General features: G+C 39.0%; 1 long non-coding RNA gene across 1 annotated transcript in view; it reads right to left on the bottom strand.

Moving 5' to 3' along the window:
- Nucleotides 1–18,359, bottom strand: part of LOC129654839 (uncharacterized) — a 46,419-nt gene extending 28,060 nt beyond the window's left edge. Inside the window, exon 1 of the long non-coding RNA XR_008715609.1 lies at nt 17,827–18,359. This is a non-coding gene — a long non-coding RNA (uncharacterized LOC129654839). The remainder of the gene's footprint in view (nt 1–17,826) is intronic.
- Nucleotides 18,360–22,980: the final 4,621 nt, after the last annotated feature.

The raw sequence follows: 22,980 nt of genomic DNA, 5'->3' as shown, positions 1-22,980 counted from the left end.
CAAATGTTAATTGTAAATAGAATTCAAGACAAGGCATCAAAGAAAATTACCTCACATTGATAATTGGTGTAACATAAATATAGCTGTCCTTAACTGTTTGGTACTTAATGACTATAATTTCAAATTATTTCTCTTGCTATATCTATATGGATATATGTTGTAGTTTTATATGTCAATTATACTTCAATAAGGTCAAAATTCTAAAAAGAAACTTAAAGTCACATGAAATAAGATGAACTATACCAAATTATATATATGGCATAGATTGAGGTTATTGTCTCTATATTAACAATATTGAAGGATATTATCAGAGATGCCAAGAAAATCTTTAACAAACTTCACTATTCATTCTGATGTTTTTAAATACTCAAATTAGGGTGTTTCCTGCTAGCTCACTTGATACAACAGGAGACTCTTAAAATACTCAAATTAAAAACTGATAGATACAGCCTGAACATGATAAAATATATACACCCTACTCCTACAACCAGTATTTTACTAAATGGGAAAACACTAAGCCATTTTTACTAAGGTCAAGAACCAAGAAAGATACCTATTACCTCCTCTACTGTTTAATATTGTGCTGGAGGTGGGACAAATTGAGAGAGTAGTATTGAGATATACACATACACACACACACACACACACACACACACACACACACACACGTATACTTGTAGTTTTTGTTCAGTAACTCAACTGTCTGACTCTGGCCTGAGGGACTGCAGCACACCAGGTTTCCCTGTCCTTCATCATCTCCCAGAACTTGTTGAAACTCATGTCCATTGAATTGGTGATGCCACAGAACCATCTCATTCTCCGTTGTCCCCCTCCCCTCCTGTCTTCTATCTTTCTTAACATCAAGGTCTCTTCCAGTGAGTCAGCTCTTCGCATCAGGTGGCCAAAGTATTGGAGCTTCAGCTTCAGCATCAGTGGTTCCAATGAATATTCAGGGTTGATTTCCTTTAGGATTGACTGGTTTGATCTCCTTGCACTCCAAGGGACTCTCAAGAGTCTTCTCCAGAGGTGGTCCTAAGATGACAAAGGAATAGGACGGGGAGACCACTTTCTCCCCTACAATTTCATCGAAAGAGCATTTGAACACTGAGCAAACTCCAAAAAACAACTTCGGAACGCTGGCAGAGGACATCAGGCACCCACTGTCTTCGAAAGGAGCTAGGACAAAATATAAAAGATAAAAAGAGAGACAAAAGAGTTAGGGACGGAGATTCCCGTCCCGGGAAGGGAGTCCTAACAGAAAAGTTTCCAAACACCAGGAAACCCTCTCACCAGGGAAGTTTTCAAATGTTTGGGGGGGGGAGGCGGGGGAAGGAGAGAGAGAGAACTATCCCGCGAAAAGCCCTAACCTAAGGCATTGCTGGCCCCGCTCACAGCACAAAGGACTGAGCAAATACCAGAGAAGAGCTAGCTGGCTGCGGGCCGGCCCATCCCCCGCCAGACACAGTGGGCAGGCGGGTGCCAGCCAGAGCCGGAAAGGGGCAAACTCGGCCCCAGAGAGGGCATCCCCTACCAAACTGCGAACAGGCTTCCAATTTCTAACCAAAGACTTCCTGAGATTCTGGACGGTTGACATCTACCAGGAAGGTCGTAGCCAGAGATCAGCTCCTCAGAAGAGACACACGGCACACCTGAGCAGCTGAGACCAGGGAGGTGATAAGACTCACTGCACCTGAGGAGAGTGCATTCGCCAAGCACCAGGTCTCCTGAGCTGCTCCGACCAGGGAACGGCACAAAACGCAGGCCCAACCGAGTCTGTGCCTTTGTGGAGTACCCGAGAACCTGAACCTGAGCGGCTTAGACCTGGGAAGTGCACGCAACCCAGGGCCCGCTCCCTGCAGAGCAACCTGAAGCCTGAGCAGTGTAGACTGGGGAAGCACACACGCCATGAGCAGGGCCAAACCCAGTGTGGCCAAGACACTGTGAGCACATGCCAGTGATATTTGTTTGCAGTGTTCCTCCCTCTCTACAGCACGACTGAACAAGTGAGCCTAAACAAGAGACCACCTTCGCCCCTTGTGTCAGGGCGGAAATTAGACACTGAAGAGACCTGCAAACAGAAGAAGCTAAATAAACAGAGGCAAGTGCTTTGGAAGTGACAGATTAAAATCCCTGTAGTTAACACTGACTACACTGGAAGGGGCCTATAGATCTTGAGACTTATAAGCTGGAACAAGGAACTATCTGAAACTGAACTGACCCTACACTGCCCGTAACAGTTCCAGAGAAATTCCTAGATATATTTGTACTATTATCATTTTTTTAATTAAAAATTTTTTTAATCCTCTATTACTCCTTTAATTTTCATTTTTATAACCTACTACTACCTTGCAAAAAAAAAAAAAACCCTATTTTTAAAGCAAACTTCATGTATATTTCTTATACATTTTGTAATTTTTTTAATATTGTATTTTTGAGAGTCTAACCTCTACTCTATAGATTTTTAATCTTTGCTTTATAGTATTTGTTATCAATTTTTTACATTTAAGAATCCAATCTTCAGTACCTATTTTTACTTAGGAGTGTGAACACTGGCTTGATTACTGTCTCCTGCTTTTGACCCTCCTTTTTCTCCCCCGGGTCACCTCTATCTCCTCCCTCCCCCTTCTCTTCTCAGCCCAACTCTGTGAATCTCTGTGGGTGTTCCGGGCTGCCAAGAACACTTAGGGAACAGTACTGCCTAGATCTATCTCTTTCCTTTTGATTTCCCCTTTTCTCCTCCAGCTCACCCCTATCTCCTTCCTCCCTCTTATCTTCTCCATGTAACTCTGTGAACCTCTCTGGGTGTCCCTCACAGTGGAGAATCTTTTCACTATTAACCTAGAAGTTTTATTATCAGTGCTGTATGGATGGAGAAGTCTTGAGGTTACTGTGAGAATAAGACTGAAAACCAGAGGCAGGAGGCTTAAGCCCAAAACCTGAGAACACCAGAGAACTCCTGACTCCAGGGAACATCAATTGATAAGGAATCATCCAAAAGCCTCCACATCTACACTGAAACCAAGCACCCACAAGTGCCAATAAGTTCCAGAGCAAGACATACCACGCAAATTCTCCAGCAACACAGGAACATAGCCCAGAGCTTCAATATACAGGCTGCCCAAACAGCAAACCCATAGACATCTCAAAACTCACTACTGGACACTTCATTGCACTCCAGAGAGAAGAGATGCAGCTCCACCCACCAGAACACCGACACAAGCTTCCCTAACCAGGAAACCTTGACAAGCCACTCATCCAACCCCACCCACAGGGAGGAACCTCCACAATAAAGAGGAACCACAAACTGCCAGAATACAGAAAGGCCACCCCAAATGCAGCACTCTAAACAAGATGAAAAGGCAGAGAAATACTCAGCAGGTAAAAGAACATGATAAATGCCCACCAAACCAAACCAAAGACAGGTTCACAGAGTTACATGGAGAAGAGAAGAGGGAGGAGGGAGATAGAGGTGACCATGAGGAGAAGGGGGGAATCAAAAGGGGAGAGAGCAATCTAGCCAGTAAACAATTCCCTATGTGCTCTCCACAGTCTGGAACCCTCAGAGAGGTTCACGGAGTTCCATAGAGAAGAGAAGAGGGAGGAAGGAGATAGAGGTGAGCTGGAGGAGAAAAGGGGGAATAAAAAGGAGAAGGAGTCTACCTGAAAAAGACTTCAGAATAATGATAATAAAAATGATCAAAAATCTTGAAAACAAAATGGAGTTACAGATAAATAGCCTGGAGACAAGGATTGAGAAGATGCAAGAAATGTTTAACAAGGACTTAGAAGAAATAAAAAAGTCAATTAATAATGAATAATGCAATAAATGAGATAAAAAACACTCTGGAGGAAACCAACAGTAGAATAATGGAGGCAGAAGATAGGATAAGTGAGTTAGAAATTAGAATGGTAGAAATAAATGAAGCATAGGGGAAAAAAGAAAAAAGAATTAAAAGAAATGAGAACAACCCCAGGGACCTCTGGGACAATGTGAAATGCCCCAACATTTGAATCATAGGAGTCCCAGTAGAAGACAGAAAAGCCATGAGAAAAGACTCGAGGAGATAATAGTTGAAAACTTCCCTAAAATGGGGAAGGAAATAGTCACACAAGTCCAAGAAACCCAGAGAGTTCCAAACAGGATAAACCCAAGGTGAAACACCCCAAGACATATTAATCAAATTAACAAAGATCAAACACAAAGAACAAATATTAAAAGCAGAAAGGGAAAATAAATAACACACAAGGGGATTCACATAAGGATAACAGCTGATCTTTCAATAGAAACTCTTCAGGACAGAAGGGAATGGCAGGACATACTTAAAGTGATGAAAGCGAAAAACCTACAACCCAGATTACTATATCCAGCAAGGATCTCATTCAGATATGAAGGAGAATTCAAAAGCTTTACAGACAAGCAAAAGCTCAGAGAATTCAGCACCACCAAACCAGCTCTTCAACAAATGCTAAAGGATCTTCTCTAGACAGGGAACACAGAAAGGGTGTATAAACTCGAACCCAAAACAACAAAGTAAATGGCAACGGGATCATACTTACCAATAATTACCTCAAATGTAAATGGGTTGAATGCCCCAACCAAAGGAAAAAGACTGGCTGAATGGATACAAAAACCAGACCCCTATATATGCTGTTTAAAAGAGACCCACAACAAAACAAAGGACACATACAGACTGAAAGTGAAGGGCTGGAAAAAGATATTTCATGCAAATGGAGACCAAAAAAAAAAGCAGGAGTAGCAATACTCATATCAGATAAAATAGACTTTAAAATAAAGGCTGTGGAAAGAGACAAAGAAGGACACTACATAATGATCAAAAGATCCATCAAGAAGAAGATATAACAATTATAAATACATATGCACCCAACATATATATGCAATATATGCATATGTAAGATGCATATATTGTAATATATGTAATATGTAAGACATATGTAATATGTAAGACAAATGCTAACTGCAATATGTAAGACAAATGCTAACAAGTATGAAAGGGGAAATTAACAATAACACAATAATAGTGGGAGACTTTAATAGCCAACTCACACCTATGGCTAGGTCAACTAAACAGAAAATTAACAAACACAAACTTTAAATGACATAATGGACCAGCTAGACCTAATTGATATCTATAGGACATTTCACCCCAAAACAATGAATTTCACCCTTTTCTCAAGTGCACACGGAACCTTCTCCAGGATAGATCACATGCCGGGCCATAAATCTAGCCGTGGTAAATTCAAAAAAATTGAAATCATTCCAAGCATCTTCTCTGACCACAATGCAGTAAGATTAGATCTCAATTACAGGAAAAAAACTATTAAAAATTCAAACATATAGAGGCTAAACAACACGCTTCTGAATAACCAACAAATCATAGAAGAAATCAAAAAAGAAATCAAAATATGCATAGAAATGAATGAAAATGAAAACAAAACAACCCAAACCCTATGGGACACTATAAAAGCAGTGCTAAGGGGAAGGTTCATAGCAATACAGGCTTACCTCAAGAAACAAGGAAAAAGTCAAATAAATAACCTAAATCTACACCTAAAGCAACTAGAAAAGGAAGAAATGAAGAACCCCCCAGAGTTAGTAGAAGGAAAGAAATCTTAAAAATTAGGACAGAAATAAATGCAAAAGAAACAAAACAGACCATAGCAAAAATCAAAAAACTAAAAGCTGGTTCTTTGAGAGGATAAAATTGACAAACCATTAGCCAGACTCATCAAGAAACAAAGGGAGAAGAATCAAATCAACAAAATTAAAATGAAAATAGAGAGATCACAACAGACAACACAGAAATACAAAGGATCATAAGAGACTACTATCGGCAACTATATGCCAATAAAATGGACAACTTGAAAGAAATGGAAAAATTATTAGAAAAGTATAACTTTCCAAAACTGAACCAGGAAGAAATAGAAGATCTTAACAGGCCCATCACAAGCACGGAAATCGAAACTGTAATCAGAAATCTTTCAGCAAACAAAAGCCCCGGACCAGACGGCTTCACAGCTGGATTCTACCAAAAATTTAGAGAAGAGCTAACACCTGTCTTACTCAAACTCTTCCAGAAAATTGCAGAGGAAGGTAAACTTCCAAACTCATTCTATGAGGCCACCATTACCTTAATACCAAAACCAGACAAAGATGCCACAAAAAAAGAAAGAAAGAAAGAAAGAAAGAAAACTACAGGCCAATATCACTGATGAACATAGATGCAAAAATCCTTAACAAAATTCTAGCAAACAGAAAACAATAACATATTAAAAAGATCATACATCATGACCAAGTGGGCTTTATCCCAGGGATGCAAGGATTCTTTAATATTGCAAATCAATCAATGTAATACACCACATTAACAAATTGAAAGATAAAAAACACATGATTATCTTAATAGATGCAGAGAAAGCCTTTGACAAAATTCAACATCCATTTATGATAAAAACTCTCCAGAAAGCAGTAATAGAAGGAACATACCTCAAGATAATAAAAGCTATATATGACAAATCCACAGCAAACATTATCCTCAAGAGTGAAAAATTGAAAGCATTTCCCTAAAGTCAGGAACAAGACAAGGGTGCCCACTCTCACCACTACTATTCAACATAGTTTTGGAAGTTTTAGCCACAGCAATCAGAGCAGAAAAATAAATAAAAGGAATCCAAATTGGAAAAGAAGAAATAAAACTCTCACTGTCTGCAGATGACATGATCCTCTACCTAGAAAACCCTAAAGACTCCACCAGAAGTCTAGAGCTAATCACTGAATATAGTAAAGTTGCAGGCTATAAAATTAACACAAAGAAATCCCTTGCATTCCTATACACTAACAATGAAAGAACAGAAAGAGAAATTAAGGAAACAATTCCATTCACCGTTGCAACAAAAAGAATAAAATACTTAGGAATAAATCTACCTAAAGAAAGAAATCACCTCATGCGAAAAGTTGACTCATTGGAAAAGACTCTGATGCTGGGAAGGATTGGGGGCAGGAGGAGAAGGGGACGACAGAGGATGAGATGGCTGGATGGCATCACCGATTCGATGGACATGAGTTTGAGTGAACTCCGGGAGTTGGCGATGGACAGGGAGGCCTGGCATGCTGCAATTCATGAGGTCGCAAAGAGTCGGACACGACTGAGCAACTGAACTGAACTGAACTGAAAGAAACAAAAGACCTATATATAGAAAACTATAAAACACTGATGAAAGAAATCAAAGAGGACACAAGTAGATGGAGAAATATACCATGTTCATGGATTGGAAGAATCAATATAGTGAAAATGAGTATACCACCCAAAGCAATCTATAGATTCAATGCAATCCCTATCAAGCTACCAATGGTATTTTTCAGAGAACTAGAACAAATAATTTCACAATTTGTATGGAATAGCAAAAAACTTGAATAGCCAAAGCAATCTTGAGAAAGAAGAATGGAACAGGAGGAATCAACCTGCCTGACTTCAGGCTCTACTACAAAGCCACAGTCATCAAGACAGTATGGTACTGGCACAAAGACAGAAATATTGATCAATGGAACAAAATAGAAAGCCCAGAGATAAATCCGTGCACCTATGGACATCTTATCTTTGACAAAGGAGGCAAGAATATACAGTGGAGAAAAGACAATCTCTTTAACAAGTGGTGCTGGGAAAACTGGTCAACCACTTGTAAAAGAATGAAACTAGAACACTTTCTAACACCACACACAAAGATAAACTCAAAATGGATTAAAGACCTAAATGTAAGACCAGAAACTATAAAACTCCTAGAGGAAAACATAGGCAAAACACTCTCCAACATAAATCACAGCAGGATCCTCTATGACCCACCTCCCAGAATATTGGAAATAAAAGCAAAAATAAACAAATGGGACCTAATTAAACTTAAAAGCTTTTGCACAACGAAGGAAACTATAAGCAAGGTGAAAAGACAGCTTTCAAAATGGGAGAAAATAATAGCAAACGAAGCAACTGACAAAGAATTAATCTGAAAAATATACAAGCAACTCCTGCAGCTCAATTCCAGAAAAATAAGTGACCCAATCAAAAAATGAGCCAAAGAATTAAACAGACATTTCTCCAAAGAAGACATACAGATGGCTAACAAACATATGAAAAGATGCTCAACATCACTCATTATCAGAGAAATGCAAATCAAAACCACAATGAGGTAACATTTCACGTCGGTCAGGATGGCTGCTATCCAAAAATCTACAAACAATGAATGCCAGAGAAAGTGTGGAAAAAAGAGAACCCTCTTACACTGTTGGTGAGAGAGCAAACTATAGCCACTATGGAGAACAGTGTGGAGATTCCTTAAAAATCTGGAAATAGAACTGCCTTATGACCCAGCAATCCCACTGCCGGGCATACACACCGAAGAAACCAGAATTGAAAGAGATACATGTACCCCAATGTTCATCGCAGCACTGTTTATAACGGCCAGGACATGGAAGCAACCTAGATGTCCATCGGCAGACAAATGGATGAGAAAGCTGTGGTACATATACACAATGGAATATTACTTAGCCATTAAAAAGAATGCATTTGAATCAGTTCTAATGAGGTGGATGAAACTGGAACCTATTATACAGAGTGAAATAAGTCAGAAAGAAAAACACCAGTACAGTATACTAACGCATATGTATGGAATTTAGATGGTAACGATAACCCTTATATGCAAGACAAAAAAAGAGACAAAGATGTATAGAACAGTCTTTTGGACTCTGTGGGAGGAGGAGAGGGTGGGATGATCTGAGAGAATAGCACTGAAACATGTATATTATCATATGTGAAACAGATTGCCAGTCTAGGTTCGATGCATGAGACAGGGTGCTCAGGGCTGGTGCACTGGGATGACCCAAAGGGATGGAATGGGGAGGGAGGTGGGAGTGGGGTTCAGGATGAGAACACATGTAAACCCATGGCTGATTCATGTCAATGTATGGCAAAAACCACTACAATATTGTAAAGTAGTTAGCCTCCAACTATAATAAATCTTTTTTTAAAAAAGAAAAAATCATAAATAAATAAAGTGTTGAGTTAAAAAAAAAAGTCTTCTCCAACATCACAGTTCAAAAGCATCAATTCTTCAGCATTCAGCCTTCTTCCTAGTCGAACTCTCACATCCATAATTACTACTGGAAAAACTATAGCTTTGACTATACCAACCTTTGTTGACAAAGGGATGTCTCTGCTTTTTAATATGCTGTTTAGTTTGGTCATAGCTTTTCTTCTAAGGAACAAGCATCTTTTAATTTCATTGTTGCAGTCACCATCCATAGTGATGTTGGAGCCCATGAAAATAAAGTCTGTCACTGTTTCCATTGTTTCCCCATCTGTTTCCCCTAAGTGATGAGACTGGATGTCATGATCTTCGTTTTTTGAATGTTGAGTTTTAAGCCAGCTTTTTCACTCTCCTCTTTCACCTTCATCAAGAGGTTCTTTCATTCCTCTTTACTTTCTGCCATTAAGATGGTATCATCTGCATATCTGAGGTTATTATTCTTCTGTCAATCTTGATTCCAGCCTGTGCTTCATCCAGCCCAGCATTTCACATGATGTACTCTGCATTTAAGATAAACAGGGTGAAAATATATAGCTTTGATGTACTCCTTTCACAATTTTGCATGTTCCATGTTCCAGTTCCATGTCCAGTTCTAACTGTGGCTTCTTGACCTGAATACAGGTTTCTCTGGAGGCAGGTAAGGTGGTCTGGTATTCCCATCTCTTTAAGAATTTTCCATTTTGTTGTGATTTACACAGTCAAAGGCTTTAGTGAAGTCAGTGAAGCAGAAAAGTGAAAATGAAAGTTGCTCAGTTGTGTCTTACTCTTTGCAACCCCATGGACTATACTGTCCATGGAATTCTCCAGACCAGAATACTGGAAAGGGTGGCCCGTTCTCTTCTCCAGGGGATCTTCCCAACCCAGAAATGGAGCCAGAGTCTCCTGCATTGCAGGTGGATTCTCTACCAACAGAGCTATCAGGGAAGCCAATGAAGCAGAAGTAGTTTTTTTGTGTGTGGAATTCTCTAGCTTTTTCTATGATCCAACGGGTGCTGCAATTTGATCTTTGGTTACTCTGCCTTTTCTAAATCCAACTTAAACATTTGACAGTTTTTGATTCACGTACTGTTGAAGCCTAGATTGGAGGATTTTGAGCATGACCTTGCTAGCATATGAAATGAGTGCAATTGTGTGGTAGTTTGAACATTCTTTTTGGCATTGCTCTTCTTTGGGATTGGAATGAAAACTGACCTTTTCCAGTCCGGTGGCCATTGATGAGTTTTCCAAATTTGCTGGCATATTGAGTATAGCACTTTAACACTACCATTTGTAAAATAGATAGCTAGTGGGAAGCTGCTGTATATCACAGGTAGCTTAGCTTGGTGCTCTATGATGACCTAGTAGGGAAGGGCTGGGAGGGAGGCTCAAGAGGGAGGAAATATATGTATACATAGCTGATTCATGTTGTATAGCAGAAACACAACCCTGTAAGGTAATTATACTCCAATAAAAAAATGTAACTAGAAAGCAAAAACAATTAGAGACATAAGCATTGGAAAAGATGATGTGAGACTATCTATGTTAAAAGGTATTATGAGAGTTTACCTAAATACTCAGTTAGGCATAGGTGCATGCAAGCTAAGTCCCTTCAGTCATATCCAACTCTTTGCGACCTTACAGACTGTAGCCCTCTAGGCTCCTCTATCCATGGGGTTCTTCAGGGGAAGAATACTGGAGTGGCTTTCCATGCCCTCAAGGGGATATTCCAGACCCAGGGATCAAACCTGGGTCTCCCACATTTTGCAGACTGATTCTTTACCATCTAAACTACCAGATGCAGGTTTACTCAAAAATGTCCTCTGAGAAATTAAATGCAATCCAAATGAAAACACCATGTATTTTCACCTAGAGTTTCATATTGAATTTCACAGTATTTAGTATTTAGTGAAGGAGGCCTAAATAAGAAAAGCAGATTTTAAAGTATAGGGTAAATTTTCTATAAATAAATGTCTTACTGTTACTTGACAATAGAATTGAAAGTCTAAAAGTAGGTCCTTGAAATATAATGAAAATTTGTATGATTAGAGTAGAATCTCAACTTACTGGAAATGATGAACTTTATAATAAATAGTATTGGGACAACCAGATAACCATTTGGAAAAAGAAAATTGGAAGCATATCTCACACAAGAAAAAAAACCAAACAAACAAATCAGATCTAGATGAAAAAGACAAATACTGTATGATTTCACTTACATGTGGGATCTAAAAAACAAATAAACAGACATAACAAAGCAGAACCCTTCCCTCTGGCAAACAGATTTGTTACTAGCGGCAGGGGTGGGGGGTGGGGTGAGGGAAGGGGGAATTGGGTGAAGGGAGTCAAAAGATACACTTTCAGTTATAAGATAAATACTATGCATGTAAGGTTATTGTGTAGTTGCTAAGTTGTGTCCAACTCTATAACCCCATGAACTGCATGCCAGGATCCTCTGTCCTCCACTATCTCCCAGAGTTTGCTCAAATTCATGTCCATTGAGTCAGTGATGTTATCTAACCATCTCTCATCCTCTGCCACCCTTTACTCCTCTTGCCTTCAATCTATCCAAGCATTAATGTCTTTTCCAGTGAGTTGGCCCTTCACATCAACTGGCAAAAGTATTGGAGTTTCAGATTTAGCATCAGTCCTTCCAATGAATATTTTGGGTTGATTTCCTTTAGAATTGACTGGTTTGATCTCCTTGCAGTCCGAGGGACTCTCCAGAGTCTTCTCCAGCACCACAGTTCAAAAGCATCAAATCTTTGGCACTCAGCCTTCTTTATGCTCCAACTCTCACAGCCCTACATGACTAATGGAAAAACCATAGCTTTGACTATATGGACCTTTGTCGGCAAAGTGGTGTCTCTGCTTTTTAATATGCTGTCTAGGTTTGTCATAGCTTTCCTTCCAAGGAGCAGGCGTCTTTTAATTCAGCATCTTTTTTTTTTCAATGATGTAAGGTACAGCATGATAAATTTAATTAACATTGCTGTATGCTATACATGAAAGTTGTTAACAGAGTATATCCTAAGAGTTCTCATCACAAGGAAAACTTACTATTTCTTTAATTTTGTATCTATATGAGATGAAAGTTTTTCATTAAACTTACTGTGATAATAATTTCATGATATGTATAAATCAAATCATTATGCTGAACACTTTAAACTTACATAGTGTTATATAATAATTACATCTTAATAAAACTAGAAAAAAATGAAAATATATAAATACTAGAAAAATGTGAGAGAGTTCCTCTGTAAACTGGGTTTTGAAAAAGTCTTTCTAACTAGAGCTCAAAATCCAAAAGAGATAAATATTGATAAATTCAAATACTTAAAACCACTCATGACAAAAAATAAGCAAAATCAAAACAAGTGATAAAGTGGCAGAAAAATATTAATAATACCTGTGAGATAGACATATACCAAAAATTCTTAAATACCAGGGTAGAAATGGACAAGAGATATGAGCAGATAACTTACAAGAATTTTATTACAATAACCCTAAAAGATACCCAACTTCATGCATGATTAGTGAAATTCAACACTCCTTTATAAACCATTTCTCACTTACCAGATTGGCAAAAATGTAAATGCTTGACGACAAGCTTTTTTAGAGATATAAGTAAATAGGCACTATTATTATATTGCTAGTGGGAATACAAATTCCCTGTATATGGCAGTATCTAACAAAACTACATATTCATTTACTCTTTAAACAATAAATCCCACTTCTAGAAATATACCCTGAAGATATATGTCTGAAGAAAATATAAATGCTCGTGATTCATTTTAATCATTATTTTTAATTGCAAAATACTGAAGCCACCTAAATATTCATACATAGAATACGGGATGAAAAATTATGGCACAACCACACTCCTCTGTCCATGGAATTCTCCAGGCAAAAACACTGGAGTGGGTTGCCATTTCCTTCTCCAATGCATGAAAGTGAAAAGTGAAAGTGAAGTTGCTCAGTCGTGTGTGACTCCTAGCGACCCCATGGACTGTAGCCTACCAGGCTCCTCCGTCCATGGGATTTACCAGGCAGGAGTACTGGAGTGGGTTGCCATTGCCTTCTCCATAAAAGATGGCATACATTCTAGTATAAAATTCTTGAACTCCAGGCACAAAGGTGTGTAGGGGTGTGTGTGTGTGTGTGTGTGTGTGTGTCACTCAGTCATGTCCGACTCCGTGACCCCATGGAATGTAGCCTGCCAGGCTCCTCTGTCCATGGAATTTTCCAGGCAAGGATACTGGAGTGGGTTGCCATTGCCTTCTCCAGGGAGTCTTCCCAACCCGGGGATTGAACCTTGGTCTCCTGCATTGCAGGTGTATGCTTTACCATCTGAGCTAAAATTCTTGAACTCCAGGCATGAAGATAAATCTTATAAATTCCCAAAGAGAAAAATCAAGCTGTTCTTAAAATGAAAAGATGAGACTTGTGTCAGACTTCTCATCTGCACACACACCCAACATACTGCAAGTTCCCATTCTGTGAAATTTATTACATAGATATGAACACAAATATGTAATGATATGTTTACATATATGTATGCGAAGAGTTGACTCATTGGAAAAGACTCTGATGCTGGGAGGGATTGGGGTTAGGAGGAGAAGGGGACGACAGAGGATGAGATGGCTGGATGGCATCACTGACTCGCTGGACATGAGTCTGAGTGAACTCCGGGAGTTGGTGATGGACAGGGAGGCCTGGCGTGCTGCGATTCATGGGGTCGCAAAGAGTCAGACACGACTGAGTGACTGAACTGAACTGAACTGAACTGATGCACAGATGATTTTCGTCACTGAACACTAGAATGATCATACTGTTTGTGTACAGCTAGTATCTATTAGAGTTAGCAAAACTTCTGGCTGGTTGGGTTTTATGTCATATTGATTACTATTGTTTCTAACATCACTCCAGTAAAATCTTCCTGGTGGCTCAGATGATAACAACCTGCCCGCACAGCAGAAGACCGGGTTCTATCCCTGGGTTATGATGATCCCCTGGGAAGGTAATGGCTTCCCACTCCAGTATTTTTGCCTGGAGAATTCCATGGACAGAGGAGTGTGGTGGGCTACAGTCCATTGGGTCACAAAGAGTCAGACATGACTGAGCAACTAACACTATAATATAATCTCACCAGAAATTAGAGTGATCATGTCTCCTGCCAGCGGTTTGTACATCTCTCTCTCACATACACCCACATACAGTGCTGGCAGAGACTTTTTATATATTTGCTAACCACTTAGACTTGCTCTTTTTTCTATTTACTTTTTTTCCTATGATCTAGTCTTGTTAGTCTTGGAGAAGGAAATGGCAACCCACTCCAGTATTCCTACCTGGAGAGTCCCATGGAGAGAGGAGCCTGGCAGGCTACAGTTCATGGGATCACAAGAGTCAGACATGACTTGGCACTATCTTTCTTTCTTTCTTAGTCCTATTTGTTCTAGCTCTTTACTTCTTTCTTTTTAGGTCAAGGTTTTGGTAATTAGTATTTTCATGAAAATCATCCCTTTTCTTTGTTGCTGTAGAAGTAAGTGAAAGTGTTAGTTGCTCAGTTGTGTCTGACTCTTTACGATCCCATGGACTGTAGCCCACCAGGCTTATCTGTCCATGGAATTCTCCAGGCAAGAATTTTGTTGTTGTAAGGTTGGACATTAATATCTCAGATACATGTATATATATGACAGAATGTATGTATGTAAATTAGGTTTGTAGTGACAAAAACCAAACCAAAACAAAAAACCCAAACTACAGACAAGTGTCCACTAACAAAGGAGGAATGGACATATAAATGATAATATTCACATTGTAAAACATTTTGCAGCCATTTAAAAGTTTTATATTATTGATAAAAACAAGATAAAGAGTTATAGCAGGAACTACTAGTTGCCAAAATATTAATTCTTCCTTTCCTCTATTTTCTCCATGTAACAGAATACTGTTTTATTGGGAATCTGTGTGTGTGCGTAATGTATTCAGTTAAACAATTACACATTCCAACGGCCTTTGCAGTTAGAAACAGCCATGTAATGACATGTTCTGGCTAGTAATAATATAGGTGGAAGTTCTTAGATGAGCTTTAAGAGAAATAGCTCCAAAAACTGGGAGGCTTCTTCTGCTTCTGATCATGAGTGAGAAACTGGGTCCAGAATTATGCTGCCAGAATAGACAATTAGAAAACTGGAAAAAATATAGGAAAAAAAAACTTTTCAGACGTCGGACAACAGCAAGCTCTGAACTGTGATCTCTGAAAGAAATAAGGTGAAATCTACCACACCTAAGTTTTCTTCTTAAAGACAATTCCTGGGATATGGCACAGGGAAGAAACAAAAAAGGCATGGAAAACTGTTGAGTTAAATTTAAAAAAAATTTTTTTAAAAAGACAAGGAATCTTGGATTTTTGCACAGAGTAACTGACAGGAGGAAGACACACAGAAGAGTTACCAAAATATATATAATGGGCACCACGAATCAATAGCTGAATAGAAGTCTGTGTATGGTAGGGTGGTGGGAAAGAACAGATACCAGGCAAAGAAGAGTGACTAGGAGAAGGCAAATAATTCCTAGAGATCACACTGGGCTGGAGATCATTACAGTCACAGTAGAAAATGAAGAAAAGGGCCAAGATTTAAAAGTGGGTCCAAGTGCCCTTGAGCAATGACTACTATAGACTCCTCCTGAAAGAATTTTAAAACAACTCTCAAAAGAATCAAACTGAACACAAGTAACTTCTGAGAACAAATTTCAACAATCTTTAAAAACAAAATACAGTAAGGACAGGAAAATATGACCCAGAACCAGGATAAAATTCAGACAATCAAAACAAACTCAGAAATGAAAGAGATGATGGAATTAGGCAAAAACGTTAAAACATATATTTTAATTATTCTTACATGTTCAAAAAGGAAAAGAAATATGAGCATAAGGAGAGAAATGGAAGACATACTATAAATGGAACTCCAAAAGATGATAAAATATCATAAATAGAAATATCACTAGATATGGTTCATAGGCTATTAGAGAGTGCAGAAGAAATTTTCATTAAACTTGAAGACATAGAATTTATCCAAAATGAATCAAACAGGAAAAAAAGACTGAAAAAAGAAGTTGTAGTGACTTTTGGGACAATGTTAAGGATGTATAGTATATCCCAAATTGTAGTGTCAAAGACAGAGAATGAGGCAGAAAAATATTTGAAGAAATAAAGGCTCAACAGTTTCTAATTTGGGGGGTAGGGTGGGGAATAAACACACAGAATGAAGACTCTCAATGAACTCTTAAGCAAAACACACACACCATACCACAATCAAATTACTGAAAACTAGAAAACTTATCAACTAGAAAAAGACACCTACTTTCAACAAAAATCACAAGGCACATAAAAGACAAAAAAATTTAAAAATCTGAAAAGACAAAGCATGCATCATAACCAGATTCAGATATTATACATATTTTGGAATTATTGAAGAGGGAACTTAAAATAACTGATTAATAGGTTAAGGATTCTAGTGGAAAAAGTAGAAAACATGCAAATAACAGATAGGTAATATAAGCAAGGAGAAATAAACTCTACGAATCAAAAGAAATGCTATAAATCATTTGTTTTATAACCTTATTTTTTATAAAAATATTTTATTTCTATTAATGCTATAAATCATAAATCAAAAACACTGTAAGAGAAGTGAATAATGCCTTTGAGGGTAACCTGGATACTGCTGAGGGGAGAGGCAATGAGCTTGACGAGAAGCCAGCATACTACTTAGAGGGCTCTGCCATTTAAGAAAGTTGTAGTATGCACTCAGTGTGAGTATAATCGAATGTCCAGGCAATTTTTATCTCGGGCCCATGATTTATCAGTATATTCTATATTTAACAAGCAAATAACTGATTCATAAAAAGCTACTCTGAAACGTTTATAGCAGCATGTATATTTTGTTCCTTCACATCTGTTGTCACTAAGTTCTTCCTTCAGAAATGGATGAAGTGTTACATATTTTGCCTTCTCAAGTGATTCACAAATGAAAAGTTTTAAATTCTATTGATATAAAGGCTATTCTAGATCAGAACCATGCCATTTACTTCTAGAAATTTCTCACCTGTCTTTGCTAACTCTATTAGTTTTGGGCCTTTCCAGTTTTTCTTGTTTTGTGCATGTCAGCCAGAGAGGAATGTAAAGGGTTTAACAAAAAGCAAATATATTAATTTAGTAAATAAAAAATAAAACACAGGAGAAAAATTTTTATAAGAGATGGGAGGGAGGAATTGGGAATACTTTGTTATCAGATACCTCCACTAAACGTGAAGAAGCATGCAAATTAATTGTAAATGCGTGCTGCAAACTATACCCACTCCAGTGTTCTTGCCTGGAGAATCCCAAGGTTGGTGGAGCCTGGTGGGCTGCTGTCTATGGGGTTTCACAGAGTCAGACACAACTGAAGCAACTTAGCAGCAGCAGCTGCAAACTATAGAGCAACCACTAAAAAAATACACTCAGTTACACAGAGAGTGAGTATAATTGGTATGCTAACAGAGGAGATAGAATCACACAAAATACTCAGTTAAAACCAAAGTAGGCAGAAAAAGAGGGGCAGATAAAAAGAACAAGTTCAATAAATAAGCCAATTATAAACATCAGATCAGATCAGATCAGTCGCTCAGTCGTGTCCAACTCCTTGTGACCCCATGAATCGCAGCACGCCAGGCCTCCCTGTCCATCACCAACTCCCAGAGTTCACTGAGACTCACGTCCATCGAGTCAGTGATGCCATCCAGCCATCTCATCTTCTGGTGTCCCCTTCTCCTCCTGCCCCCAATCCCTCACAGCATCAGAGTCTTTTCCAATGAGTCAACTCTTCACATGAGGTGGCCAAAGTACTGGAGTTTCAGCTTTAGCATCATTCCTTCCAATGAACACCCAGGGCTGATCTCCTTCAGAATGGACTGGTTGGATCTCCTTGCAGTCCAAGGGACTCTCAAGAGTCTTCTCCAACACCACAGTTCAAAAGCATCAATTCTTCGGCACTCAGCCTTCTTCACAGTCCAACTCTCACATCGATACGTGACCACAGGAAAAACCATAGCCTTGACTAGACGAACCTTTGTTGGCAAAGTAATGTCTCTGCTTTTGAATATGCTATCTAGGTTAGTCATAACTTTCCTTCCAAGGAGTAAGTGCCTTTTAATTTCATGGCTGCAGTCACCATCTGCAGTGATTTTGGAGCCCAGAAAAATAAAGTCTGACACTGTTTCCACTGTTTCCTCATCTACATAGTAGATATTAATCCAGTGATATCAGTAATCACTTAGATTAAGGATTAAGTTAAGGAGTATCACTTAAAAGTAGTCCTAATGTATCATTTAAAAGAGAGATTATCAGAGTGAATAAAAAATAAGATTCAATCACCATATTTGAATATAGATGTTATTCCCAGATTGCCTTAAGACAACTGCTTTTTGTCATCTGGTTTCCTGTTATTAAAAATAGTTAATTAGCTTCCCTACTAACTGGCATATCCAGATAGTATGAACTTCATAGAGAGAGGCTTTTAGCAAAATGGTGGCAGACTGAACATAAAGGAGTAATAGTGTTGAACCAGTCAAGTAACCTCACCTTCTTAATCCAAGTGCCTTTAAGGATAACTATTTTCTGTTATCCTTGGGAAGCAGGGATTATTACTTCTACTTTACATTTTGTAAAAATGTGAAAGCGTTAGTCGCTCAGTCAAGTCCGACTCTGTGACCCCATGGACAATAACACCTGCCAGGCTCCCTTCCATGGAATTCTCCAGGCAATAATACTGGAGTACAGGGTAGCTATTCCCTTCTCCAGGAGATCTTCCCAACCTAGGGATTGAATTCGGGTATCCTGCATTGCAGGCAGATCTTTTAGTCTGAGCCCTTTCATTTTATGAAAATTGTTAAAATAAGGGTTTCTGATGCACTCTAGACAGGAAACCCAACTTTCTCCCACATGGCCCACACTTAAAACTCCACGGGCCCCCTCTATTCTACTCAACTCTTACGCATTTGTCCATGCCTATGCCCTGTCATCTGCCAGTCCCACTGTGGTTTTGTAGGAAAATGGGTCATCATTCCCTAAAACTGTGAACTGAGCGTTTTTCTTTGGCTTTAAAATATCAGGTATGTAATAATAAAGATCCAGCAAACCACTGAAAGCAAATGGCACCTACAAAAATCTCTGGTGACTCTGCCTTTTCCTCTTTCTTTCTTGGTCCTGCTCAGAGCTGTCTCATTGGCAGGCAGCCGCCTGTGAAATGCGCACATTTCAAAGCAAATGGTTCCAGGAGCTCATAATTGCTGCCAAACGTGTGCAGATTTTAATAGCCCATTTTCATTAGCCCTGTGTGAAATCACCTGTCTCTGTGTTGTTACCCAACTTAATTGTCAATTATGGTGATTAAGTTTGGCTTTCACTACCATCTCTGGTAATCATTAGTATTATCTCTGAGGCTGAACGAAGGAAAAAAATTATGCCAGGAAGAAAATAATTCTGTAAGTGAAGGTGAATATTTTGGTGTCAGTGAGTGAGGTAGCATTTTTCTTTTTTCAGGTTGAACCAAACCTGAGTCTAGCTGTCGTTTCCAATTTGCCTTTAGATGTCTCGGGACAGATCAACTCTCTCTTGTCACTTGGTTCCCTGTCATCAAGCAGAGGTTCCTGATACCCATCCCCTTCCGATTCTTCAGAGGTGTGCTCCATCACTAATTAGGAAAGTAAGATAATTAATACCTTTAAAGTGCTTTCAGTAATGTTGATGACTCTAAGTATAATAGGTGAAGCCCTAGAAACTTTGATGGGGTTGCATAGAAAGTGCTGCCAAAGGGAAATGAGATTTTGATGGCTGATACTTTTCTAATTTCATCAGCCCTGTTAAATTTTGAACTTCTAGCCTTGGCTTCCTATATAGAATTATCTAATTGTGACTCTTAACTAATAGTTTACTTGTTTTCTGGAATCTGGAATGAACAATAATGAAAGTAAGGAAAACCATAATTTCTTTCCTTCTTCCTTTACAAATTTTAATGTAGTAAAATCCCCAACCCCATTTCTGTTATGCTTTTATGGGATTGGGATTTCAGGACATGACAGAATAATGAAAGACATTTTAAAAATGATATCATTAGAGATTCTCTCTAATATTTGAATGCCATATGTCCCCAAGGTTTCCAACACTCTTAAGATGATAGTTTCCTTGATGGTTTCAAAACACTTTGAGGAAAAGAGTAAGAGATTTTTTTTCCCCTATCAATAATTTAATGGGAAGAAATAAATTAAGTAATGCAAGCTTAAGGGATATGGAGAGTGAATCAGTAACTATTTACTGCCTTCTGGGATAGAGAGGGAATATCTCACACAATCCTCAGTAATACCACCTAAGAGCATAACCTAGCAGAGACCCTGGCAAGCCTAGACTGAGGCTGAGAAGAATTATAAAGGAATTAGCTTTCTGGATAGCTTCCCTTCTTTTCCAACTTAAAAAAAAAAAATTTCCGTAAGTCAGAAAGAAAAACACCAATACAGTATATTAACGCATATATATGGAATTTAGAAAGATGGTAACAATTACCCTATATGCAAGACAGCAAAAGAGACACAGATGTAAAGAACAGACTTTTGGACTCTGTGGGAGAAGGCGAGGGTGGGATGATTTGAGAGAATAGCATTGAAACATGAATATTACCATATGTAAATTAGATGACCAGTCAGTCCAACTTCAATGCATGAAGCAGGGCACTCAAAGCCGGTGCACTGGGACAACCCAGAGGGATGGGATGAGGAGGCAGATGGGAGGGGGGTTCAGGACAGGGGGACACATGTACACCCGTGGCTGATTCATGTCAATGTATGGCAAAAACCACCACAATATTGTATTAGCCTTTAATTAAAATAAATTTTAAAAAATTTCCTCCAAAAGAGACTATGATTTAAAATATCACCTAGGAATAGAGGAGGAGGGCAAAATACAGCTCAAATATTTTCTCTCTTATGAAGCTTTTGCCAGCCCTTCCTCTCTCAAGTCCCCAGGACAACATAAATTGCCCCGTCTGTGTTTTCACTGTACTTTGTTCTTACGCAGGTACAGTGTGACTCTGTTTTATTGTAGTGCTTTGTTGTGTAGCCTAATTGCTATTGCTAAGTCACTTTAGTCGTATCCAACTCTGTGCAACCCCATAGACGGCAGCCCACCAGGCTGCCCCGTCCCTGGGATTCTCCAGGCAAGAACGCTGGAGTGGGTTGCCATTTCCTTCTCCAATGCAGGAAAGTGAAAAGTGAAAGTGAAGTCGCTCAGTCGTGTCTGACTCTCAGCAACCCCATGAACTACAGCCCACCAGACTCCTCCGCCCATGGGATTTTCCAGGCAAGAGTACTGGAGTGGGGTGCCATTGCCTTCTCCGGTGTAGCCTAAACTTGTCCTCAAAAGTTGACCAAGAGAGCACTTCTTTCTCAGCTGCTGTAGAAGTAAGGTTAAGGGTGATGAAGGAAAGAGAAAACTCAAAACCCCAAGAACTGTGACTGATGAGTCCCCTATAAGGAAGCTACTGTCTCATGGTGAACTAAATCAAGAGAGAATGAACTGCCTTGGTAATTTGGATGTGCTATAAAGGCTAAATGCTTTCTTTATTGGACAGCATTCCCCAAATTCATGGAGATTCCATGTAGGCTTGTGCTTTGTGACAGAAATGCCTCTGTAAGAACTGACTTAAGTCTAATTGAAAACTTTTTGTTTTCCCCTAGCTGTATATATCTCCCATTAGTACAGATTCTATATTATATTCATTCTTTTTCATTATCTAAAGAGGACCATAACAAATGTTTGTTAAATAGGCTTAAACTATCACTCCATCTTTTAACTCTGTAAGTCTGAAGGGATAAACAATGTCAGATATTCATTTTCTTTCTTTAAATTTCACACTTTTAATGCATTCAAAGCAATGCAAGAAACAAGGCATGATGTCTTTTGATATTAGGCTTTCAAATTTCAGCTCTACCTCTATTTTTTCACAGAACCTATGACTTCCCTCAAGAAGCTGGCAGGACAAGAGATGGCTATTTCTAGACTCCCTTCTGCTTTCCCTTTGTCCTTCTGGATCTGTTTCTTTCTGGTTAGTTGAATTTACAGCTGCCCTTGAGATTTCAGGCCCCAGAACCAAGGGTTCCCAGCATTTCCTTGCAAAGGTTCCATGATTCAGCTATCTCTGCCAGTAGGGGCTTCTGAGGAAATGAACCAAAGCTAGCAGTGGTTGCTATGGTGATCAAGTCTCTATGAAGAAAAGTCATGAGCATCCATTTGAAGTGAGGGGCGTATTATAGAATGGCCATCTGCTAAGAATGAAGTTGTGGAGAAGGAGTCGGGTCAAAGGTGGAAGGTTTAGGGAGTATGGAAAAATATAGAATCGATACTAAGAGGGATGTATCAGGGAGTTAACAGTGATGTGTAAAGTGATTACATGAAGAGCAATGAGACTCCTGCCCAGGAGAGTGTGCATATATCAGAGTGAACCCTGGGAGTGTGGCTTCATGAAAGTGATAGTCTCTCAATTGTGTCCAACTCTTTGTGATCCCATTGACTGTACTGGAATTCTCCAGACCAGAATACAGAGTGGGTAGCCTTTCCCTTCTCCAGGCAATCTTCCCAACCCAGGGATCAAACCCAGGTCTCCCGCATTGTGGGTGGATTCTTTACCAGTTGAGCCACAAGGGAAGCCCAAGAATACTAGAGTGGGTAGCCTATCCCTTCTCCAGCAGATCTTCCCAACCCAGGAATTAAACCAGGGTCTCCTGCATAGCAGGTGGATTCTTTACCAACTGAGCTATTTGTTACTCACAGAAATTCTTTGTGCTGCCTAGGGGTGGCAGCAGACAGAACAGACATGAAGA

The sequence above is a fragment of the Bubalus kerabau genome, chromosome 6 (genome assembly GCF_029407905.1).
Source record: "Bubalus kerabau isolate K-KA32 ecotype Philippines breed swamp buffalo chromosome 6, PCC_UOA_SB_1v2, whole genome shotgun sequence".
Taxonomy (NCBI): domain Eukaryota; kingdom Metazoa; phylum Chordata; class Mammalia; order Artiodactyla; family Bovidae; genus Bubalus; species Bubalus kerabau.
This window is presented reverse-complemented; position numbering and strand designations above follow the sequence as displayed.